At 31.9% G+C, this 27903-nt stretch overlaps 1 protein-coding gene across 24 annotated transcripts in view; it reads left to right on the top strand.

Moving 5' to 3' along the window:
- The window catches only part of LOC143191543 (uncharacterized), a 544206-nt gene that overhangs the window by 424231 nt on the left and 92072 nt on the right, over positions 1-27903 (top strand). The gene's annotated exons all lie outside the window — the stretch shown is intronic.

Here is a 27903-nt window from a genome sequence, read left to right as displayed (position 1 = left end):
ATTCATTTTATTACCATTGTGTTTTGTTATCGAAGAAGTTTTATACACAATACTCGCAAAACGAGAACCTATCAACAGATAACTTTTATCCGAAAATATACACTTTTCTCTTCTCGTCGTAAACTTCGCCTACTACCTTTTCCAGTATCAAAAAACAAAGGAACAACGTACTTTGTTTCACTTTCTTCCGTTTTCTTTTTCGCATCGTTCTCGATGAATTTCAGCCGTCATGTCAAAGGCCGGGATCCCGTACCTCCTTCCTTTCTCTTTTCTTCTAAAGGACTTCATTACCAGAAGCTTTTAAGGCTAATTAGAACTGCTAATATGGTGTGGATTTCTTTCGCCCCTTATACATTTGATGCTATTAATCGATTACACTTTGAGGACTTTATATTTTCTTTTACGTGTAGTAACGCTTATTGATTACAAGTGGTTATTGTAATTAATGTTTAGCTATGTTTGTAAATTCATGTTTTTAGTTATCACAAAGCTAACCTTCAAGTGACCAAAATGAGACTGAATTCCTAACAATTTTATAATTGTTTTATCCATACTTTTCCTTATCAGGATTATTTTCCTTATCGGGATGATTTTCCTTATCGGATATTGTAGTCTTGCATAATGGACATTTTTGTGATAAATTTACACCATGTCCCAGCAGGATTCGAAACTGCGACTATCGCAACACTAGGGCGACTATCATGTCGCCTTGACTACTGTGTCAACCAACCAGACCGGGAAATAACTATGTAGTGACTGCTACAACCCTTTAGGCCATCACGCATTTACCTACATCGAAGTTCCCGGTTATAAAAGACCACCACGACTACGTCTCGCTCTCTTTTCTTTTCTTTTCTCTACCCCCTTATAACACTACCACTTCCACAGCGTTACCGTACTTCCTTTACCTAACCTAATATCCTGTCAATTCGCCCGTAGACCACATGTATCAATTTAAATCGAAATAAACAAGTGTTTCTTCAACCAATGTTTTCAGTTCTCGTGCGAATTCCTTCCACAAAATAGTAGTGAGTGTTCGGACAAACAATCGCATCGACAGCCACACATTCGGATCGACCGACTAGATGGACATTCTCTACAATTATTTTTTTTACTATAAAGTTTAAACTTTTTAAAGAAAAAAAAATGTACATGCCTAAATATTGCTAGTTACGCAATTATGAAATAAGTCCTTAATGAACAAATTGTTATTATGATTAAAAATTTTATTAATTATTTTTGTTTCCTAACAGAAACATATTCAGAAGCCTCATAAGTAGATGTTAAAAGTAACCGAAAACCGTTCAAATTTATTAACCGTACCGTACCTATATAATAATAGTCGCGCGAAACTCTTTAACTAATAATTATTAACTCACTTAGCAGTCAAATTAATTCCGAACTACACCGAACTCCACTACAATTACGTTCCTAAACGCCATTAGTAGCGACGATTTTCTTCCGCATACACGACGATAGCACATCCTTTCCCTCCGTTCCGGCAACCATCTACCCCTCCCGCCCGCCAGTACGAACTCCGGGACTCCCCGGCCTTGTCCTGTTCATATTAGGCAACATCCCACCGCCGTAGTAATTAGAAAGGGGATGCATTAGTGGGACCTGCGATGGCAGACCGATTTATGATGCTGGAGGGCAATTTCCATCGTCGCAGAACATGACGGATACGGCGGCCTCGAACTTAACTCTCCGTTAATTTTCGTTACGATGGTGCGAATTTTTTTACGACGTTTTCCAACAACCCTCGCCTAATTGAGATATTGCCGCTGCCCCCTGAACGCGGGGGTAATGAGAAGGAATGGGGACGTTTTCACGCTTGTTTCACTCGGAGCAATATAAAAATAAATGTCTAATTGTGTTACTCATGGTCGTCTTATTTTTTATTTGAATTCATTCGCATTTATTACTTTTTTTAAAATTTACAATGGCCGGAATACACTTGTGTTACACAATTTTTTTTGCTCTATAACATTAACTTTTTTATTATTTAATTATTACATTGTTACTAGTCGTTCCCGACTAAACTACAATTTGTCTTTATAACTCAAATCTAGATATATAACTAGGAGGACACATCGGCTCTATCTCAGTCTCTGGTGAAATAGTGTTTATACATGTCACTGCTGTATATTTTAGTAAATGCACCTCAATACACAACACTACACAATATCACATGGTTTGATTCTTTTGAGTCTCTGTCCTGCTCTGGTGGTATCCAAAAGTTGCAATACTTGAATATTCTCATTAAAATGGATTCTTTCCTCATGGCCTCTTGCAATTCTCTTGATTTCTTGACTGACTCTGGGTATCTGAAGGTCTCGATGTAGGTAGTCAGTCCTGTAGTATTTGGGTGCGCCTACAATACTTCTCAGGACTTTGTTTTGAAAAATGTATATTTTGTTTATGTTACTCTTTGCAGAACATCCCCATAATTGAACTCCGTATGTCCATATAGGTTTCAGTAATTTCTTATATAATAGCGAATTATTATGTACTGATAATTGTGATTTTCTTCCACTTAGCTAATACATTTTCCTATATTTATAACATTAAATAAAACATTTCTTTATCAAATTATACCTGCTGAACACAAAAGCTCAAACAGTACAATTTTTGTACACGTACATTTGAAAGTTATGATGATTTAATGTACTATAAGTAAATAGAGGCAGTATGAAAATTTTAAATCAGATTTATTTATTTTTATCATATAATAATTTTATAAAATATATAGTAATATATATTTACAAATAGACAGTGAATCAAAATAGCTCAGGAAGAAAATCACGACATATTAACTTTTCATCTTGTGAACAGTAGAATCTTCTTTCATCACACACCAGCTGTAATCTGTTAATATTTTGGCATTCAATCTTCCTTGACAACGATCTTCAATGTGTTTTATGTACTGGTGAAACCGTTCATCTTGAACGTCACTCACTATTCCAAGATTATGGTGGAAACATCCGAATGGGAATGCACAAAAAATATACTGCCCGAAAGTTCTTTGAGTCCAAGCCAAATAACCAGAAATGTATGGAATACAACACCATGCGCTAGTATAATCATCTAATAAAATTCCATAAAACATTTCCAACTGAATTGCCGTGATGTCTCTTTTGAAAATCAACTAGTAATCGATATGAACTCCACACGATTTATTGATCTACCAATAACGCCTACAGTAAAATGCAGATATTTAAACCAAACTACAATTAATGTAATGTAATGTAAGATATAACTTAAGCAAGGATGATAATGGTGATCATACGCATATACATCACTACTGCGTTCATTCTCCCTATAAACGCCTCAGTGATATATGCAGTATCCATTTATTCCATACACACATGCAGTATCCATTTAAACCAAACCAATTTTTAATTCATTTGAAAGATATATTTCATTTTTATGTTTGTCATTGAAAACCAGTTTAATATTTAATGGCTCCTTTAGTCACCAAATTATTATCTTTCAGTCCACAATGTTATGGTTCATGGATCACACCACCATGTGAAATTTAAATATCTAATTAATTCTTCCTTTAACAAATTAGACCAAGTCTGAAATTTTACTTCTCTCAACATTTACTCACTATCTTTAAAGGTAATATTAGTAATAAATTTTATTGTTATCAATAATTTTATTATTTTATTATCTGGACTGGACGTATGTTTAACGTGGACTCCGAACCACTGTACTCGGCATTAAACCTACCGACTGGCGGGTGACCAACTTAGAGACCATCCCAGAAGACCTAGTCCTGTCGCCTTTACCACTGCACCAACCAAGCTGGCTACTTAATCTTTAGATTAATTTGTTTAACAGTTGTTTTTATTGATATTTCACATTTTTACCAATTGATATCGCAGGACGAAATAACACTAAATATATTTTTATCAAATTTGTCGATGTATTTTTCTAACAGAAATAAAATTGTTTTTTTCAGTAAAAGTGAAAGATGTTTTATCTGAGCTAATATGTCAAAACCCTTTTGCGCTTTCAAAGCGACGAGGATTTGGAATAATGGCTTGATGAATGATGGTTTCAAACACTTCAAGAACTGTCTAAATCATTGGTCTACTGACAAACCTAGAGACAATGAAAAGCCAATGACAAAAAATAGAGAAATGTTTCTATTGTATCCTCTACACTAATTTAAAATGGATATACTATAATAATGTTAAAAAAGTAAGTGTTAAGCTTAGTAAACCATCAACATCAATTATAAATATCAAGTTGGGTATCTCGTGGGTTATATTATATTATGTCGTAGTTTCTATTCAGTTCTTGGTAATGCTATTAAAAGCAGAACGCTTCTTCAGAGATTACTAAAATTGTCAGAAGATATTTATTGCTTTTCAATCGTTACGCTGTTGTTGATACCGCAGCACTTTACTTCAACTTCATCTTTATTCATCATATATTGCTACTGTTGTTTCTAGATATGTTCATCAACTGTGCACTGATGTCGCTGATCTTAATCGATTATCTAACACCATCTCAAAAGAAAAACTTGCAGAATATCTCGTAAGCATCGCATGAAAGTCTTACACACTGTAATATTTTCCAAATATTAGAGCTATATTGAAGGCCTGTCAAAATAAGTTTCCACACGCACCGTCTTAAAGAAGAGAAAGTTTCTGTAGCTTGACCAATTAACTAGCTGGATACTGTTGAAATATACAATTACAGGCGATCTGTCAGTTGTCAACCCCTGTACTTTGCTGGATGCTGCTGAATAAGTCAGTGGATAAGTCTTAATAGTTTTTGTGAGCAAGTTTCGATAACAAGAAGAGAATAAGAAGGAAGTCGCGTGTACAAAAGACAGTGTATTTAGCAACGTGAGTAACAAAATAAAAAATATATACACAAAAATTAATGTATATACTGACAAGAACCTGTGCCAGTGAAAAATAGTTTCTAATTTAACATGAGAATAATTTTTAATGTTAATGATATGTGATGCTATCTTGCCTATTGATTATGCACGCAACCCATTACACACCTTAAAACCTATAGGAATTATCTAATAGAGAGCCTCAGGCCGACAACATTCCAACTATGCTTAACGAGCGAATAATCAGGAAGAAAAAGCGAAAAATCCATCCGACGCTTTTTTCTTCCCGGCAATTCGTTATAATAATTAAGTTAATTAATCTTAATTTGAGCGGATCGTTTTAGGATCTAATTTTTCTTGCTCTCTCCCCCCTTTTGAAGCTTTTAATTAATGAAAATTCCCTATTCCGGTGTACGATTTTTTCTTACCTGCGTTTCTCTAACAGTTTTACGATTTTCGTAACGAAGTATCTATAAGAGGGCGATAATTAAAATTTATTTTCGCTCATCATCGCAAAATGCACTATCCGTCTTAACTGGAGAAACTTTCATATAACATTAAAATTACCTCATAGATATATATCTTACAAGTATTTAGTTTAAGTCGATGGCAGGTATTTGCAAGAATAACTGTTTATTTGATCCAAAACTACTATTTCTTATTAATGCCATAACTGAAGGAACTAAGTATTAATATAAATATAAGACTCATTACATTTTTAATAGTGAAAACAAATCAATGTGTGTACTTTATCGAAACGTATATTCGTATAGGACAATGTCACCACAACATTAACAGAATTCAAAAATAAGGATCATCTGCCCAGCGTTGCCAACTTATCGCAAATTTGCCCAATCTTCGGGAAAACTTGGGTATTGACATTATGTTAAAATATGTGAGGATTTTGACACCTCATCTTAAATATAATCTCAATAATAATTAAAAAATTGCTTTCAGTGCTCTCCATACTTCAACAAGATATTTGATTTCTACAAAATGTTATTATAATAATATATTGTGTTGGTAATCGGTAATTAAATTATTAATTTTTAATGTTACTCGGTCGCAGACACATTATAATAAAACAGATACTAAAAGGATACAGTCTAAATACAGCTATCTGTATATGTGTTTAATGGCAACAAGAGAAGGTATTAAGAAATTATACTTACAATAAAAATATGAAAAAATTGTAATGTTGTAATTCACAACATTACACTTTATTCCATATTATCGAGAAAAATATGATTCAGACTTGTTTCGTTTCTAAAAATGACCAAGCATCTACCCTCTCTTTCCATAAGAATAACATAAATGTTAGAGGATCCACTTTCACTTGTAAGAGGTCGGATTGATTGAAGGTATGCCATGGGATAGCAGTAACATTTTTTTGCTGAAAAAATTATATCAATAGAAATAGTTCTGATGGCATAGTATAACACTATATTTGAAGCAGTTGTGAAGGTTATTACATAGATATTATATTATATTGATATCAGTCTTCGTAAGTAAATGCACAACACACCAATCCAATATTGCAGGTAATACATATATATACATATACGTATACATATATATATATATATATATATATATATATATATATATATATATATATATATATATATATATATATATATATAAGTATAATGAAAAAGAATAATGTACAAAAAAACTGAAATAAGTTATTTTATTTATTTACGGTTTTAGTCAGTTCAACATTATTGTGCTATGTAGTGACTCATAGTAATTTGCTTGAAGTATTATAATTTATAAATAAAAAAGGGGAAATGTATTGGGATCTGTATTTTACCTACTGTTGATCTTCTTGAGAAGTAAAGTATGATAGCTACTTTTACTGATTATACTGTCATAATGAGAAAGCATGAGTCAGTAATTAAAATTAACAATTTGACAAGAATATTTTAAGATTATTATTCGTTAGAATTTAAATGAAAAAAGTTTTAACATTAAAAGGATTGATCAAAGAGATTATTATGTACTATTTATCAATCAAGATGTTGTTCTTGTTACTTAATAAATAATCTTGAAACATGGAGTTCCAAAATGCGATATATTAGTACACATTAATACACAATTGTTGTTTAGAATCATGCTAAAAATATTAAACCAAATGTATTACATATAAATCTGTGTACGCATAAATTGGGTACATCTTTATCAAAGTCACCACTAGGACTTTACAAGGCAGAACGTTACAAATCAGTCTAATAAAATTAGTAGGACCAAAAATAGTGACTGAAAGTATTCGACTGAAACAATCGATAGTAAAAAATAGTCAATTACTCTATTAATCGATAATCATAGAGTAGACTAAACAGCAAACTATTCAGGAGTGACACAGTACTACGCTGGAGAGCTCATATAAATAAGAAAAAAGAGTAACTGGATATTAAATTTAGAATAATGTATTGGTTACTTGGAATAAATTCCATTGTTCAGTATACATTAAAATCCTAGTGTATAACTAAAGTCTTAAACGCACATATCTAGACATAAATCAGCGGGTTCAGGAAAAAAGTATTGAGAAGTGTTAATGTCCCGTGCTACTTCAGAAATAATGATCTCCATAAGAATTTGGAAATGGATATCATTAACCAAGCCATTAAAAAACTTCTACAGACTCATAAACTAAGGCTTCTTCACCATGCCAATGTTGAGGCAGTTTGGCTTCTTAACGATGCGGATTGGGTAAGTCAACTCAATCAGAATAAGCCTTTCGAATTGGTGTGATGTGGTATTCGTACAAAAGCAGAGCACAGTGCTAGTGCGCAATTAATATTAGTATACATACAAGCTGATAAGTGAACTTGAAACCAGTTTGGTTGGCGTAGCGATAAAGGGAACCGGATTGTCCTCCTAGTCTTGCCATAGTTGCAGGTTCGAATCTTGATAGGTCATGAATGCATACTATGTTTACGATTATAATTGTAAATGTCTTTAGAGACAATAGTGGAAAAACCGAGAAGGAATAATCATCCCAGTTACACCAGCAACCAGGCTGGGTAAAGAATGGTCTCCAAGTTGGTCACTGGCCAGTCGGTAAGCTTAATGCCGGGGACCTTTGTTCAGGGCCCACGTTAAACTCTATGTCCAGACACTATTTGCATTTTTAAATGGTTGAAGTGACTAACATCCATATACATACACCACTCATTGAACAAGTATTGTTGGGATTGTAATTTTTAGTAATATCACTGATATTTTATTTAATGAAAAAATATTAAGGAGCCATATTAAAGTTTTTCTAAATTTATTTACGCTAGTTAATTTATTTAGTGATCATTATTTATACCCTGAACAAATTAAGTTTCAGTTTGATACACTTCTTTATAACATTCCTCGATAAACTCAAACCGAGGGCAATTATCTAATCGGATTTGAGATAGTAAAGCGATACATAATTAACGATAAATATCAGACCGACTAATTAACTGTCAATAACAAAATAGCAGGCGTTCGATGGCGAAAACCGACCTGTCAGTTCGCCTGTTTACTTTGGACCTGGCAACGTTTAAAATCGGATTATTCTTCGTTAGTTCGTCGCTGATTTTTTCCCGTTCGACGTTCAGTTAAACGCCATGACCGAGCATCGATGTTAAACGTAAATTTGAAGAGCTGAAAATGCCTTCAGCTCGCACAATGATTGTTAATTTCGTAAGAGTTGCTGTATCATTGGGTAATTGATTCGGTTGTGTGGTAACAATAATCAATCAATTATCTCTCGGTAATTATGGTTTAGTGATTTGTTGGAATGGTTACTACTAGAGATGCAATTAAGATTATAGTAGTTTGATTGTTCTTCGGTCTGGTTTAAGATTATATTTAAAAATATGGAGGTGAATTGTTTTCTGTTATGTGTTGGCCTCCATTGTCTTAACGTTTATCCTAATTTAAGTTTTTTTCTTTAATTCTTGCCAGCTTATTTTTAATTGATATTTTATTAAATAATTTTCTTTCTTTTAGGTTTTCTGATATACAGTCTGTGCAATAAAACAGTGAACGCACGTCATCTCACCTGAACTTTTGTTTATTTTGGCTCTGAAATAACAAAATTCTGATCTAAATAAAATAATGAAACAAAAATGTTTTCAAATATTATTATTATACACTGAACACTTTTCCATACTATTTTTAACTTAGTTCTAACTAGTGGAGTCCTCTGGATCCACCTGATTATCAGTTGTATATCTAGTTTCTTTCATTAGAAAGAAATCTTCATATTTACTTTATACATTTAGTTCTTGTGTCCGTCGATACAGTGTTTCCTTATAATGTCATTTTGATATCACCATATTTCTGAATCCCATATCATTGAATCATAATTCCATATTTAAAAAGATTCATTCAATATATCTAACATTTGTTCACGATTCCATCATTTGTCAGTTTCTTCTTTAATGTATCTGGTCAAATTCATCCAAATCGAAGGTGTTGTTAACCATTCTCGTTTCCAGCATGAATAACAATATATCGGCAATGAATGATTAATAAATGTTATGACTAATAAAACCCAATCTATTATTATTCCAATGATTATATTTTTCCATCAATTTGTATTGTCTTAACACTATTTTTATTATCATCTTGCCATGAGTGACCATTGGATATATTGGTCTCATTCTGAAATATCCATGTCTCATCTAAATATGCAAATTGAAATAATAAGTCTTCCTTCATTTTATTATATGCTTTTAAAAATTAATTATTAGGTAACGATAATCAATCAATTATCTCTCGGTAATTATGGTTTAGTGATTTGTAGGAATGGATACCACCAGAGATACAATTAAGATTGTAGTAGTTTAATTGTTCGGTTTGGTCCAAGATTTAATTAGAAATATTGAAGGGAATTGCTTTCTGTTATGTGTTGCCTCTTGCCCGATATGTGTGTTATACGGCACGACTAATATGGTATTGGATATCCTAAGACGGGTGATGTATTTGCTTAGTAAGCGTTTAGTTTATATTAGATTGGAATTAGACCGGCCTAATTGTCTGTAAGTCATTCAAACTCGCCACTTCTTTCTGTTAAACTAAAATAATTTTTTAAAAAATAAGATTTTTTAAAGTATTTTCTAACCCTACACATTTCATAACTAGCATAGAATATTATTATTAGGCCTATAAATCAGATTTTTTTTATTTTGAAGCTTTATTGTTAAAAATGGGTATAACGCTTTTTATTCAAAGTGTTATATTCTGGAGTGGTTAAAAAATAAAACCTGGTGCAGCAATATACTCGAACAATGAGAAATCAGAATTTGGAGTTAAAATGAATTGTGTCTTTGGTTTAAACCATTTTTCAATGTTGAGATTAAGTTTAGTATGTCGGTTTAGGTCAAAGACAGTACTAAGATTAGTTGTAATCTTCTAATGTCTGTAGACTATTAAAACGTTTTTCCATTTAGCTTTGGGAACTAAATGAAAATGAAGCACCTTTTTATTGTTTTTTTAATTAATAGTTTTTTCTCTATTATAAAGAATCTTCTCATTTAACCGTCATAATATATCTTTCATCTCTAAGACTCTGGTTCGTTTAACCATATCTTTTATAACTTTCCTAGGAATCATTAAAGAGTCGTATGTAAACCCGGCCGCATTAATTATTGATTAATAGTTATCAAAAAACGAGTAGAAAGTAGCGCGTCCACCATTCCCTTAATCGTAGCTTATAGAGCCTTTTATCGTGAAAAGCTTTTAAGGCTAATTAGAACTCGCGAGATGGTGTGGATTTCTTTTTCTGTCAAAGGCTCTTATGCGTCTAATTGATTTCGTCGGCTGGAAGGCGTGGATGTGCACCTGTGTGCGTTCGGAGTTTTGTCTGGTGCATGTTTTACTCGTTGCGTAAATTGCCATGGCGTGTCGCCTGTCACCGTGAAGTTTTTATTATTAATGGGGATGCAGCGCCACGGAATTGTGACTATTAATTGTGGACGAGGTTGGATTTGATTGTAAGATGTCGGAATCCAACAAGAAAACAAGTTTGGAACGTATGGTACTAATTGGTACGTCTTGCGGTATATAATCCCCGCCAAGTACTATGGGGTATAGGATTTTTATTATTATATATTGCGCTCAAATAATGTAATATTTTATGTTAATTGGAATATTTGTCATCATACTTTCGAATAAGATATAATAATAAGATATTCTCTCATTACGTTAACATAATAATAAATGACATTAGAGGTTGCTCAATTATTTTTAATTAGGATAAAACTTACATTGAAAGTACATATTATTTCGGGGCTTATTATTTTTTACCAACATTCAGGAATCTCCATGTCTCATTTATTGAAGTTCAGAGAAATGAGAAAGAACGAAGAAGTGAAAATAAAACACAAAGCAATAGCGGTAGAAAATCTCACTTATATAACTCAAGGAATGAAGAAGGCACTAGGCTACGATCTTATCTACGCAACTCTCTTGAAATATTTCTCACAATAGGACAATAAAAAATAGACCAAGAAAACCACCACAGGATAGGACCTCGTATGGACCTATAAGCCGCCTACCAGTAATTGATAGAAGCAAATGGAATAAAACTGTTCTAAACATTATGAAGAAGCACCTATACAACATTTGTTGGGTGTCATCTGTCAACAAACAAGTTCATCGTAATGTAGGCATCATCAGTATATGCTTGGAACATGGAATCTACTGCTATGCTGACTTTTTGAACATAAGTTAAACCTTTGACAAGGTCTGACATGATGGACTGCCCTCCGTACTCTCGTCCTATCTCAATCGAAGGGAGTTTGAAGCTTATCTAAAATGGTGCGTGTAGAACAGAGAGAATATCATAATCAAGACTAAAAGTAAGATTTTGATCGAATTCATTGTTTTCCAATTTATAAACCAACAAAAATGCCTTCTTTTAATTTAGTATCACTTCACTTAGAGACAACCGTTTTCATATACAAGAATTCTTTAACATTTTATCCATGGCCTTAACAATTTTTTTCATATAAACCAAGTTTTATTTGTAAAGGTGGCAGAATCACATTTTCTTGTGGAATAAGAGGTTCAAGTTTAACGTTTGATTTACCACAAACAAAGTCAGTACTTTTTGGCAAATCTTTAACTTCGTAGTGGTTTTGGGGGTCTCTATTGTCCCCCCAAATAGAGAAAACAACAATATTTCGTAAAACTTTCCTGTAGTCCAAGCAACAACTTTTAAATTAGCTCAAACTTTTCAGTGGTATTTCTTATATTGGATTAAGTCTAAAAATAATTTCATGTTTTCATACGTCTTTTTTTTTAAATAACTGTAATGTGCAATAAGTATGGAAGAATATCGTCTGCCATTGTTGCGTAATACAGCTTTTAATCATAAATACTATTCGCAGTATCACTAAGGAACGTAACGTGTTAGACAACGTCTTTAACAATGGAATAAGGAATTCAAAGCAGGTAATCTTATTTATGTTACAATAATTGTATCACACAGTGCTATGATGAAAATTTGGTATGTTGATCAAGTAATGAAGCAGAACATAAACGACAACATTGTTAATAAAAAATATAAAGATTCATTAAAAATAAAATTTGTTTGTAAGCCTAAGTTGCCTGGGCCTATATATCCAGGCAACTCGATTGATTATCAGATGCTCTCAGCAAAATTGCCGTTTGTGTCACCGGTCATCAGTAAGAATTTAACAAATTGATTCCCATACTTTAGAATAATTTTTCCTAATTTTTTTAAAATTTAAAACATAAATTATTAAACAAAAATAACTTTTAGCTCTAAGATGTATGTGTGCCAAACAAGCAATATACTTAATAATTAAACTGTAGTCTATTCAAAACAGTGGTGACACGCGTGACCTGTCAAAACGTCGCAATGTTGCCGCATCAACACTGAATTTTAGTATATTTTGGCTCTGACAATAACAAAATTCTAATCCAAATAAAATAATGAAACAAACATGTTTTGTATTATTATTTATTTCAACATTATAGCACATCTAACGTATAAATTATCGAAGGACTTACATCGAAACTATAATTAATTATACCGCCACAATAATTTATAGGTTAGAGTTGCTTTATTATATATTCATTGAACTTTTTTCCACACTAGTATAGATAGAGTTCTACGCGCGTTTTTGTATGTAGTTGCCTAATCCACCTATTTAACAATTGTATATCTGAGTAATGTATTTTACTTTCATTAGAGAGCATATTTATGTTTTACGCTGAGGTCTTGTTTCCTTCGATGCAATGTTTCCTTGTAAAGTCATATTGATATTACTTTATTTCTCCTTAGTTTGTCCTGTTACTACCTGTATACATCTTTCTTGATAAAGCTACATTTAATCACTGTATTCCCCTTGATACATTTGCCATATCTGCAAAACAGTTAGTATTATTTCTCTCCACATATATTTAAACCAAACGTTCATGTATATTGCGAACAATAACACACATGCCCATAAATTCTACATAAACATATTTCACATTCTATAATACAATTCCCTAGAATTAAAGTGTATTAACTGTATACTGATCTTTAGTTGTTTTCTCTTTCATCACGTTGTCTTGGTAATAGTCAACATTAAATCATAAAAAGTTTTATTCATCGAACTGTCACTTGTCACTTTCAGAAACACTAATCAAGTGAGTTAATAAGCTGTTTGTTTTCAATCTATCAAAAACTTGCTCAAGATTCTACCATTTGCCAATTTCTTCTTCAATGTGTCTGCCAGTGTGACAATGTTACACATGCCTCTTTTCACAAATCCAGACAGTTTTGGTTTGAATATCCTCCTCCACCTGAACGTATTGTAATAATTCTTTACAGTACCTCATATCAACTCAATTAGATTAAATATGTAATGATAGGGAGAAAGACGTAATATTCTGTGGCCATAACGTTTAGTAATCTGATCTACCATGTATCTTTCCTCAGGCTTATTTCTAAATAATTAAATTACATAAAATATTTCATTTATATTTACCGAGTAACAATGTGAAATAGTTAATTATTTAACATATTTTCATCGAAACTTATTTTTTGTCCTTTAAGCTTTTCCTTAATCGTAGCCTTTGATTATGAACTTGTTGGGATTTTCTCCACCAGTTGTTCTCTGACATGGTGCATTTTATATAACAATAACTGATGGTTCCTCCAAGTTCTTTAAAAGTATTTGTAGTAGATTTTCAATCTACTACAAATACAAGTTATGGTTCATTTCTCCATGGTAGTCACCCTTGGACTTAGAGGAAAACACTAATTCTGTATCAGTAATAAAACCATTCCAGCATGAAGAACTATATGTCTGCAATGAATTATTTATAAATGTTATGACTAACAAAACCTAATCGACAATTATTCCAAGGTTTACGTTTTTCCATCCAGTTTTGTTATCTTACACTGCTTATGAGGGTCTCATTTAAGTGTATAAATTGATATAATAATTCTTCCTTGATTTTGTTATATGTTTTTGAAAATTGTATTTTTTTAAAAACAATCTCTGGAAGTTCCATTAAACCACTTCGTGAGTTATCTTTACACCACTTAATTCCTATATTACCCAACAATATATGAAGGGATGTTCTACATCTCTGTAATAACTGTATATATTTTGGCTTTTTATGGATACTTTCCAAACTAACAATTTTATTTGATAACTAGTTACTGTTTTTGTACATTTCGTATATTTGATCTCAGCTAACGAGCTGATCTTGATTCGTCACCTGTTTCGTATAAACACGGTTTCTTTTTGGTGAATTTAAGGTTATATTGTTTTTTATTTTTTGAGATATTTTATGTTTGCCGGTTTATAACCCGTAATTATAATATTTTGAAGAATTTTGCAGTTGTTTGACAAACGAACGATTTTTGCAGTCCTATCTATCCTTTTTTAAATATGCTAATTAGATAATATATTAATAATAATAATTGAATAATAATAATGGATATAATTGAATGTTATCCCTTTTTAAATAGAATAAAATGAGACAGACACACATTGATCACGTGTGTCACTACTGTTTTGAATAGACTATATGTGACAATTAATGAATACTTAAAATAAAGGGCGTTACTCATCCTGTTGGGTGACGCGTTGACGATGACGCTAACCTCGTCACAAACCTGGAAACTGTCCGTCCAGTTGATTTACTGCTTTCCACGATCGTGGCGGCTCCATTAAATCTCCCGGGTCACGTTCCCTGATCCATTATAATTGCATTAACGCGTCGACAGGAACCAGGATCTGTTGCAGGAGCTTTTGTGTCATCGGGCGCCATCATTTGCGGCCGCCCGCATTAACACGACTAATCCGATCGTGCGACGACATCCGGCTTCACTTCAAATTTTCATCCCAATTATGCCGCGATACAAGCTCGAAACTATCCGCGAATAGTCCGCGTCGGCTTAATAAGATAACACAATTACATTTGTAATATCAATATTATTGTTTAATGCATCAGTGCCCTCCCAATTATCAATCGTAATTATTGATACTATGATACCTCGCCTTTAACAGATAGCGGTTATTATAATAGTAATTAATCGCTGTTATATTACACATTAATCCATTCCGTAGTCGAAAAATTAATCGCTGGATATCGGAGAACATTTTATTAGGACCACACATAAGCCTTCGTTGTTGTTCTTTAACAATTAAACATTTATTGCCATCAATGGATTGGCTCAGCCTTTAGTATCTTCAAATAATGTGTATGTGAGCATACGCCATTTATTGGCCGTAAGTGGTTGGGATGAACCCTCTTTTGGATATTGCAAGAAATACGGTGACCCCCCCGCACCTAATAACTTGTGGACGTGCCGCAACATCAAGGCATTCTTATCACGGATGTGGCCTGAGGAAAAAGGAAGAGTCCTTTCAAGGGCAATTGAATGTGCTTCTGAGCTGGATCCTCGAATAAATCATAGTATAATACAGTAGTTATGTTATGAAAAAAACACCTGCCCACTCTCAGTTCTCATATGTAAGTGCTTGTCAGAAGTAACTAAGACATAGCTTCTCATTTAAATGTTTGTAACAGGTCAATTGAAAATTCTCAGGCCTGGCACATAGATGGCGCTACTAGAATTAAATCCATATGTTTTTTTAGTTAGCCCTAACCCTCAAAAGATACGTGTATAAATTTGACAGCCGTCGGATCATTAGTTTGCGAATTATAGCATTTTGAGTTTTTGTTATGGTAAAAAAAATTGATAAAAAGAAATTTCGTGTGTTGATTAAATATTGTTTTTTGAAGGGAAAAAATACAGTTGAAGCAAAAATTTGGCTTGATGCCGAGTTTCCAGACACTGCCACTGGAAAATCAACCATCAAGGATTGGTATGCTAAGTTTAGAGACGGTAAAATTGAGCATTAAAGACGGTGAACGCATTGGACGCCCAAAAGAGGTTGTAAAATCCACCAAATGATTTTGAATGACCGTAAATTGAAATTGAATGATATACCAGACATTCCAAAGATATCAACTGAACGTGTATATCATATAATTCATGAATATATGGGTATGAGAAAGCTCTGTGCAAAGTGCGTGTTGCGCGAGCTCACTTTTAACCAAAAACAACGACGAGTTGATGATTCGAAGGACTGTTTGAATATGAACAAGCGTAATAAACCCCATCGTTTCACTCCGAAGTCCAATCGACAGTTATCCGAGTGGACTGCACATGATGAACCCGCTCCAAAGGGTGGGAAAAAGCAACAGTCGGCTGGCAAGTTTAAGCGTCTGTATTTTTGGATGCGCGTGGAGTAATTTTCATTGCCTACCTTGAAAAAGGAAGGATCATCAATGGTGACTATTACATAGCGTTACTGGACCGTTTGAAGGGCGAAATCGCCGAAAAACATCCGCATTTAAAAAAAAAGAAAGTGCTGCTTCACCGAAACAATGCACCGTGTCACAAGTCAGTGAAAACGATGGTAAAAATCCATGAATTGGGCTTCGAATTGCTTCGTCATCCACCGTATTCTCTAGATCTGGCCCCATCGGCTATTTCTTTTTCTCAGATCTCAAAAGAATGCCCGCTAGGAAGAAACAATGCACCATGTCACAAGTCAGTGAAAACGATGGTAAAAATCCATGAATTGGGCTTCGAATTGCTTCCTCATCCACCGTATTCTCTAGATCTGGCCCCATCGGCTATTTCTTTTTCTCAGATCTCAAAAGAATGCTCGCTAGGAAGAAATTTTCGTCGAATTAAGAGGTGATCGTCGAAACTGAGGCCTGTTTTGAAGCAAGGGACAAATCGTACTACAAATGCTTCATCCTCTGTACAACCATGATTTGGCACCAAATAACTTTTTTATTGCCGCATATCAAGAGTATATTGTGTGGCTAATATTTTTCGGTGCCTAAGCCACACTGCGTTCAATAACAATGTTTTGAAGGTATCTTGATCAGAGTGGAAAAAGTGGAACGAAGATTAGCTCAAGGACATGCAAAAGTGTATTAGCCTTATGGAGAATGATTCTAAAAACAATAATTCTATTTTCGTTAATAATTAACTATCTTTTCATTATTAGGCTCAAAATATAAATAACAACCTTCGTGTTTTTTGTTACAAACCTAATTTAAATAAATCTCGAACGAACATATCGAGTTTTGTGTTTTTATTTCCTTGAAAACAAAAGCGTTCTCGATTAGTATAAGGAAACTAAACGGCGCTTTTGTGATAATGAAAATGCTCGGTTGTTCCCTAAACGTTCAGTCCTATCGGTAACCTTTTTTACCGTACAATTAGGCCCACGTAACCCACACACACACACGCACGCACGCCATAATTTACGTCTCCAGTGTACCTTCACCTTAAACGAAAGTAACAATTAAACCAACCACAAAAATGTCAAATGTTGGAGTTGGAAACGTCGAGATAAAAATGTAGGGTGCTAATAGTGTTTATCGCCCTGGGGGACGTTATAAATTGGTAGAAAATCCTTCTGTTACCACTGACAACCCCCTGCGGTTTTTCAGCGTGCTTTCCTCGGACCACCTGGACAAATCATCTAAAGATATTATCTGTTTTCTTTTTGGTTTAAATTACCAGACAGGAGGAGGCTCGTTAATAAAGAAATGGTTTATTTAATTGTGAAAGATTTCAGGAAACTGTTGGCAGTTATAATTTATATACAAGACAGTTTTGGAGAAATTTAACATTTTAATTATATAGGAATACTTAATTAAAATATTTTGCTTTTAAACTAAACAAAAATAATCTAGCTTTCTAGGATTCTATAAAAGTTACAGAACTAAAATAAGGTGGAACATATAGGTAATAAGTAGGTATAAGTATTTTTAAACCTTGGGAACTTTCAAATGTTTAATATTGACTACTTTTTACCTTCGATTGCTTCTATCGACTATTTTTATTTTTAATACTTTCTGGTTTTTAAAGTTCTGGTTTTGCCGTCATAACTGCGATCTTGAAAATGATATATAAATATAAAGTTTTAAGTTTTGTTTGTATGATGACCGAAAATAACAATGTACATTAATATAGCATCATATAGGAATTCTATTTTTCAATATATTTATTAATATAATGGGATAAAAGGAACAAGATTTTGATTGATAACTAATGACACAATTTCTACTGCATTTATTTTTGTCTTTTATTTAACTTTTGTCTTTCTTTTGTTTTTTATTAACTTTTTGGATTTTCAAGTTTCTGGATGTTTGTTCAAGCAAATTTTATTAGAAAGGGCGCTGTTATTTTTAGCGGTCAATTGTAAAGAAGAATGCTCTTTAAAATAAAATCAAAAATATAAAACATAAAAGCAATTTTGCATTATTCAAAATGAAACTTTTCTTTTTAACATAGTAGAATCAAACAATTATCTCCCCTCTTTCCTCTCTCAATCACTAATACGGAAAGGAATTCGTAGAGCTCCGTCTGCTATCATGAATAGACTGAAGCGAACAGTCGAGGTAAAAATTTGAGTGAAAAGGTAATTACTATTTTTAGTCGATAATTTCCAACACTATTTTGGTCATTTTTTTTACTTTAAAACGGCTTTTATTGAGACAAGTTGACACGATATATATTAATCAAAATATTGTTCATAATTTTCAACGCTTTCCCATCTTTCTGGGAACTTGGCGTTAACGTGTCTAAAGAACGATGCTCATTGAACGATGCTCCTATTACTTACTATTGCTGGTCTTTTTTTCAACAATATGTACTTCAGTTGGTCCAATAGATATCGGTAGACATCTACAGTAACAGTTTTATTCGTTTTTAGCATCTCATTAAATTATATCTTGCATATCCGAATACATACAGAGCACGGCTTTACGGTCAAGATCGATGACTCTTCTGGTCGAACCCTACTGAAGTATATCCACTTCAAAAAGCCCTTCTTGTTTTTGCCTGGCAAGTAATGAAACGGTAATGTCGAAAATCTTCGAAATGGCATTTTCAGTCAATAAAACTTGCCTTCTTTCGTAACGCATGTAAATCTGAAAAAAGTTAATTTATCAACTGCTAGGTTATCTGAAAGTTCCTTGAAAGTTTAAGCTGGGTTTTCAGCTATTCAATCTTGCAATTCATTCTACCAGGACTAGGGTCTGTATAACACTTAATATCTGAATAACTCAATAATAGGAATGTCAAACTGATTGAATTTAACAGATAGGATAGCTTGTTTAAGAGTCATTTATATTGATACTTCACATTTTAATCAATGGGTATCGGCGAAATATATGCAAGCACTTTAAGAGACTACCTCCAGTTTTATTTGAAAATTATTTACAGTTTAATAACTCCATCAGCTAACACGGCCGATTCATATTTTTCAGTATCTCAGTTCTACAGCATATTCTACAGTATTTTAACTAGATATAAAGTTAGGCCAACGAATTCAAATCATCAAGTGATAACGTGAAAATTAGTATTTAAAAAACGAAGATCACTAATATACTTAGAAATGCTACGAAAAGTCCCAAAACAATTAAATCTAAAATAAAAGATCCGTCTTTGTTGGCGCAGTGGTAAAGGCGAGAGGACGTGGTCGCAAATTTATGTTTGTGATTGCCCACGTTAAACAGTAGGTCCAGTCCAGATAAACCCTTGTTGGTAAAAAAGAAATTTTAAAATATGTATATATAAAAAAAATATAAAAGACATCCTCCAGAAACTCCACTTCAAATATTGAATTTAATACAACTAGTGACAAAGCAAAAACCTCAGCTTCGCACACCTTTTCATTGATGTCAAGCTTCATGGGAATTACGTAAAAATTGCCAAGTTTGGTCTGGCTCGTAATTTCCATTAGCCTGTGATTTAAAACGCCATGGTTCCCTTGTTTCCTAAATTACTTTCGGATCTAGTTAATTTATGCCCCTTGGTGACAACTATATTTCTTCAAAAATGGGGTGGTAAGTCCGTCCCCCTCCAGTCAAATTCATCCCGTTTATTTATCGTTCATCTGCAAAGGCACGCTGTAGAAAATTAGAAACTATTTTACGGGGACAGGGTAACAAGGTTCCTATTAAATGGTATCGATAAAGCTGCAATTTTTCAAGCAATTCAATATAAAATTAAGACTTTTATATTTAGAAGACACATTGAATTGTATAGATTATTATTTCAGAATGACTGAGAGTAAAAGTCGTCTACTTTTTAACCGACTTCAAAAAATGAGAAGGTTCTATGTTCGGCTGTATGTGTATTTTTTTAATGTATGTTCGCCGTTTTCTCCGTCAGTTGTGAGCCGATTTTCAAAATTATTTTTTTATTCAAAATAGTACATTTCTGAGGTGGCTCCATTGAAACCAAATAAGGATCTCTCTGGGGAATGGGGGGGGGGGTGATGGGGGAAAATAATTTTGGAAAGGGTTTGGTGCATTTTGGTACTTGAATTTAAAGATTTCGTGTATTTGGGTATTTAATTGTAGGGGTTTATTAAAAATAGTAATATATATATATATATATATATTGCCAAAAATATTAATATTTTTTTCTCCGATATTCTATTTTCGTACATTCGTAGTTCTGTAAATAAGAAAAATTATTGAAATTGGTTCGAAAAAGTTCTCATGGAGTTAACAGATGTTTTTGTATTTTCAAAATGCATTGAAAATAAAACTTATTTCTTTGACAATAAATTCGATCATATTCAATGTGGTTGGATCAACCTATTTGGTTTCTGAATGGTACCACCTTCCATCGATTCTTTTAAAAGTTAATTTCGTGAATGAATTAGAAGATACATTAAAAGGCAAAACAGAATTAATTATATTGATTAAACATGTCGTGAATGTTACACAATGGCTTGATAATATTTAGTATCCAAAAAAGAACGGCAGAATATAACAAAACAATTTTGGAAAACCAAAAAGTGTATTTCCGTGAGATAACTGATAGCCCGTTTGAAGTTGTTTTTGAAGTGGGTGTCTCATTTATTCGCATGACATAAGGCGTAGAACATGTGTCAATAATGTCAACTGTATGAACAGCAGTTTGTAAAAGCCGTCCGAAGAGATCAGAAACAAGTTATTCTATATAAAGCATGCCCGGAAAAGTGACAAGAGCACCAGAGAGAATATCTGTTAAAGAAGAGAGTATTGTACTAAAATAGAATTTCTAAATAAAAATATGCGTTTCTTAATTAGACTGCTATCTTTTAAATATAAAAAATTACATCCTAAAATAATCAGACCTAATTTTAGAGTTTTTGTTCATCAGTCAACTTGAGATGATAAATAACAACAGTAATGTTAACAGGAACGTGAAAACTATAATTAATATATATTTTGTTAATGCTTTTAGACCTAACATCTTTACCCCATTTCAATTCGTATATATTAAATTCCTAGAATCAAACTGAAACCACTAAACCGCCATTAAAATACGCAAATGAATTGAAATATTTTACCGCTGAAAAGACTCCAGAAATGTTGTTAAGAAGCTCTTACATTTTTGATAAGCATCCATTAATTAGTTCCCCCTTTTTGTTAATAAAGTAGCGTTTAACTTTTTAAAAGTTTGCTTAAAAATACACGAAATATTCCTCAAAACTTGGCTTAGAATCTTTAAAAAAAATTCTGATCAGATTAAATCTGTTTATAATTTTAATAAAAGTTTAAAATAATATAAGCAATGTTTTTGTTGCTATATTTTAAACTACTTTTAACCAATTCAGGTTTGTTTTATCTTCTTTTTTCTTAATAAATTTGTTGTTCATGGTGAATAATTATTTAATTTGCTTCTTCTAGTTTCCGTTCTTTTCAATTCTACTTCTAGTCATTCCAACCAACTTTCCTGTTCTATATTTTCACCTTTTCAATTTAAATATTAATTTGTTCTGGCTTACCCATCACCATAATAGTTTTGCTGTAACAGTTTAAGTATCATTCCATATTCCCTTAGTTCAATGTTAAATCTGTTTAGGGTTTTCCATAGGTGGCTATCATTTGTTATCAGTACATCATCCGTAGCTACTTCTTTTTGTCTGAGGTTTATCTATTGTCTAAATATTATGTGCAATCTTGAGCTTTGATCTCTGACTTGTTTTAGCCCTTGCTTCTGAAGGTGTTTCATTTTTTATTGTTTTTAATTACAGATTTTTGTATGTATTTAATTTTTGTATATCTTATTCTTCTTTATTCCATCATTTATTATATACATTTTTATTTCACCTTTTAATGTCAGCTAGGCCTATATATATATATATATATATATATATATATATATATATATATATATATATATATATATATATATATATATATATAATATCTATTATTTATGTCATAACTTTGATCATAACATTTATCTGCTAATTTTAATCCGTTTTAACAACTTGAAACCGTATGTTGGTTGGTATGACCATGTAGCATTGATCTATATAATTGATAGTAATAGTCTAGTTAAAATATTCGATGCAGGTCATCGCACATCAGTAAAATTTTGTAGACATTTGACAAAAAGGTCGACCAATATCAACCACATTTCAATTACAATACATGTATCAATTACATTTTTTGGACTGATTCGGTCACACATCTCAGAGCATTCTGTCTCTTTTTAACAAGGGTAAAATAAGAAGGAAAAATCCGCTACGAGTTTGAAACGAATATTACGAGAAAAATGTAATATATATACGTGTTTTTATTGTTAATAACTTATTACTTCAACTGTAAATGCTATAAAAATACCCACCATATCCACTTAAGAATAAGGTAAAAAGACTACTTATTTTTTGAAGTATTAGAGCAATCGTACATTTTAAAATGAATATTAAATATTTCACACCTAAAAGTGCTTTTCCTCGCACAGATAATTATCATACAGATACTCCGGTACAATATTATGAATATGTAATGAAAAATAACGATTTCTTAAAATGCTTTTAAGGTTTTTAGACATCTGCAAGAAATATATCTCGAATTAGATCTTGAAAATAAATAAACAGTTGAGAAGTAATAATGCTATTTAGAAATAAACGGTAGGAGTTAATATGAGAGGTAAATCTGACTGAAGCCTGAGATATTTGACAGTTATTAATTTCGTATGAATGAAATTTAAATAAAATTAAACACCTCCTCTGTTCGGAACGACAAAATACAAGATTTATGATATTGTTCGCTATTTCTTTTACATATCCTTTCCAATTAGAGAAGAGAAAGTAACGAGGAGTCGTCAGACAATTTGTACAGAAGATTAAAGTCAGAAATTAAAACAAAAAAAATATTTTAAACGAACTTCTCTGTTTTTTTACAAATTTCACAACAATTTGTATAAAAAATAATATAGACTAGTGGTCGAAATTCGATCACAATATATTAATTTAATCCTGTTTCCCAATAATAGAGTAAAGAGACTAATTTAAAAATGACATGTTACAATATGTCACATAAATGTAACTTACTATGCCAGTGAACTTTATAACAAAGTATCATAAGTAAGATTATTTCAAGTTCCATTTAACCGTAACAACTTGAAAGCATCAAATATAGGTATACGTAATCAATATATATGAATTTAGAATTTGATATTAAAATGACAACGAATACAATTAGTTAATTTCTTCTATTTGTCCTATGTCTTCTAGCTATGCAAATTATGTAGTTATTGGCATTTTAACTCCTACCTATTTCCATTACATTCTTTTATCAATATCAATCATATCAATAACAATAAATAAAAAAGGTTGATTGAAAAATTTTTTGCCTTTATTTTTTATATCAAGTTGCTCTGTTCTTTGTAAATGGCTCACCTTTCATTTTTCCTCAATGCCCTTCATTTATCTATTGCTTTCTACTTTATCTTATGACCAACAAATGAGCAATTAATTCTATTAGTGTATTTTATAACTGTTAATATTCTATGCTACATTCATTTTAACTCTTGATACATCTACTACAATGATATACTAAGTTTCTAGATATATATCGATTAACAGCAGTCGTTAAACAAAAACAATTTTTCTTTTTTATTTTTCTTCGCCAGCCATCAAATTAAATCGAGAGCTGATTTCGAAAATCTAAGTATCTGATAAGCACAGAATCCAGACGATTCTTGTTATTCTCGAGTTTTCTTAATCTATGTTTCAATGGTAAAAACTCACTTAATTTCAACGAGCCCTATTCTTTATTTTTAACCGACTTCGAAAAGGGAGGAAGTTCTATGTTCGGATTAATATTTTTTTAATTTATGTTCGTCGATTTCTCCGTCAATTATGCACCGATTTCCCAAATTATATTTCTATTGGAAAGAGTGCACTTTCGAGGTGGTCCCATTGAAACTAGGGAAGGGGGAGAAATCGACGAAAAACCTCAGATTTCAAAGGCACGTCAGTGTTTTCACATATTTTTTATCTCAAATAATCAGATATCGGAGTATAATGTTGTTGCTGAACTTATGTGATAAAAAATTGGAAGTAATTCAGTGTAAAAGTCATTCAGTTTGCTCTTTAAGCACTAAGCATATTATATGAGACATCGTAGAAACAAAGAGACGCGAAGGTCGTGGATTCGAGTCCCAACAGGTCAGCAACTTTTTTGTTCTAGTTTGATTGGAACATTTGTCAAATCACCTAAATTAGGTAGTGGACCCCAGGGCCTAAAACATTCCTTATTTTCAATAATTGTTTCTTCATTCCTATCTTAGCTCATAAGGGCTGTACTTTCACTTGATCTATCCATTGTAATATTTATGGGTATTTAGCTAAATTATGTGCATATACTAGATTATAAAATACATGTAATAGTTTGGTTAAATAAGTTTTCTTTTTATTTAGTTATTACAACGATTGTTATGTACATATTTTATTTTAAAACGTTTTTTTTTTGTTTCAAAAATCTGTGTTTGATTATTTCTTCATTTTTAGTGAGTTCCTTATTTATTTTTTGTAGTCAGTTCAATTTATTTGCCAAAAATATTTTTGTAATTTCTTTATTTATATTTATATTTTCTTTCCTAAAACATTCCGTATTTCCAATAATTGTTTCTTCATTCCTATTTTAGCTCATAAGGGCTGTACTTTTACATGATCTATCCATTGTAATACTTATGGGTATTTAGCTAAATTGTGTGCATATAGTAGATTATAAAATATATGTAATAGTTGGGTTAAATAAGTTTTTTGTTTATTTTTATTTAGTTATTACAACGATTGTTATGTACATATTTTATTTTAAAACGTTTTTTTGTGTTAAATATCTGAGTTTGATTATTTCTTCATTTTTAGTGAGTTCCTTATTTAGTTTTTGTAGTGAGTTCAATTTATTTGCCAAAAATATTTTTATAATTTCTTTACTTATATTTATATTTTCTTTCCCAAAACATTCCGTATTTCCAATAATTGTTTCTTCATTCCTACTTTAGCTCATAAGGGCTGTACTTTTACTTGATCTATCCGTTGTAATACTTATGGGTATTTAGCTAAATTGTGTGCATATAGTAGATTATAAAATACATGTAATAGTTAGGTTAAATAAGTTTTTTGTTTATTTTTATTTAGTTATTACAATGATTGTTATGTACATATTTTATTTTAAAACGTTTTTTTTGTGTTAAAAATTTGAGTTTGATTATTTCTTCATTTTTAGTGAGTTCCTTATTTATTTTTTGTAGTCAGTTCAATTTATTTGCCAAAAATATTTTTATATTTTCTTTTTTTATATTTATATTTTCTTTCCCATAAAAGTACACGACTGAAACAGCCGATAATAAATAGTAATAAAATCCAGATAAACCCATATTTGGTAAAAGTAGACTTTAAAATATATAAAAAAAAACTAATATTAATATAAAACCCACATTAAATAAGACGAATGCTTACCCCTTCGGGTAACAAGACGATTTAAAATCGAATATTGTCGTAATTTCTTTCCTCCGTCCATTTCAACATCCATAAGTTACACCTCTGACCGTTGCTTAAACAATTCAGTAACCGACTTTGGCATAAAATTACTGTCGGAAAAATATTTACGCCCCATTGTGTTTTGACAGGCCGGGTATTTACGGCCTTTTGGAGGCACCCACATCATGGTTCTACACATTTATTTCAATTTTATTTGTTTTTTCTTTCTTACAATGCCGTCCTCTGTTATTAGTCCGTTTCGAACACATTTGACTGTGTTTTAATTGTCGTGAAGTTTAATTATTTTCATCAAAGTAATGAAAAATGTATGTCACAATATAATTGCTAATAATTATATAGAAATGATTTATTTCACTTGGTTATTGAATATATGTAAGTGGTCTTCGTGATATTTTTGTTGAAAATATGGCCTTATTTCAATGATATTATAAATGAAAACAAAATACCAATAAGTGTTGGCCATTCGAACCCCTATATTTTAGATAATTTTTGGCTATTATCAAAAAAAAATCTTTTTCAGGACTAAAACAGTATATTAATTTATAGAAATTAAATTTTTGATTCCTTGCTGAAATGAAGTCAAATCTATTACAGGAAAATATACTTCATCGTTCGAAACAGGTGATAATCAGCTAGGGCTAGGTATAGGCTATATGGCCGATAGGTTATGAATTCCTATTATTTTCCGATTTGGATTATCGTAAAAGGTCAATTTCTTTAAAAAAAATCTGAAAGCACGGGGAAAAACATTTAGTGTTAGGTCCTTTGATTTCGGTTCATATAGCACCCAATTTCCTTGCTTTTGGCAATTATTTAATGGCTTTCAAACTATAAGAGCTGTTAAATAGAATAATCGGATGACTCGAATTTTGGAAATTGTAAATTAAACCACAAAAAATCAATAGATTATGTTCCACCTTGAACGCTTCCTTACTTAATTTACCAATTTACTTATCGAAAAAGTTCCCATTACATTAAGGCCACAAAAAGTTACACACCTAGGATTTCTTTTCAGCCGGTATCTAAGTTGGTCAGCCATGTAGATATTGTACAGTACCCGGGTAAACGGGGCAAATAGAACACGCTGTGGGACCACAAACTGAATAAATCTCATAGTCGAAAGAGAATCATCGATTTTGTCTTGGAATAACCGCTTTTCCAAATACCATCATTGGGTGTATCAAACTATAATGCCTTGAAAATAAATTACACCATGGTACCACATTTTTTCAAGAGCCCTAATGGGATTCAGGAATACTCTCCCATGTAGTTCTTGTCACACAAAGTGCGATTTACTTCACCTGGTGCATATAATAACAGATTTAATTAAAAAAACCTATAGAAGATAGCAGGTCAATTGAAAAGTCCGCGGCCTACCATAGTAAAACACATTTTTCTTGGCAAAATTAGTTTTTTTTTACTCAACATAATTTCCTTCAAGGGTGATACGCTGATTATAGCGACCCTCCATTTCATTCTAAGTTGTTGTAAAAGCAAATTGTTAATCGACAACAGCTTACAACAATGTAATAAATACATTTTTAAAAAACCTCACCTGGTAACATCACAGCTTGAGATTTCTTGAGTTTTTTGCTCGAAATCCGAACGGCTTGCCTTGGATGATGTTGATAATAAACTTAGGAAACCACACCTTCGTATAACTTAAAAATACTTGCGAATACTTTTTTGCGAAAATATTTTTAT

This window comes from Rhynchophorus ferrugineus, unplaced genomic scaffold (genome assembly GCF_030347505.1).
Source record: "Rhynchophorus ferrugineus isolate W39M unplaced genomic scaffold, kcgeb_rfMv2 rfM1, whole genome shotgun sequence".
Taxonomy (NCBI): domain Eukaryota; kingdom Metazoa; phylum Arthropoda; class Insecta; order Coleoptera; family Curculionidae; genus Rhynchophorus; species Rhynchophorus ferrugineus.
Note: the sequence above shows the minus strand (reverse complement) of the source record. Positions and strands in the feature narration are given on the sequence as shown.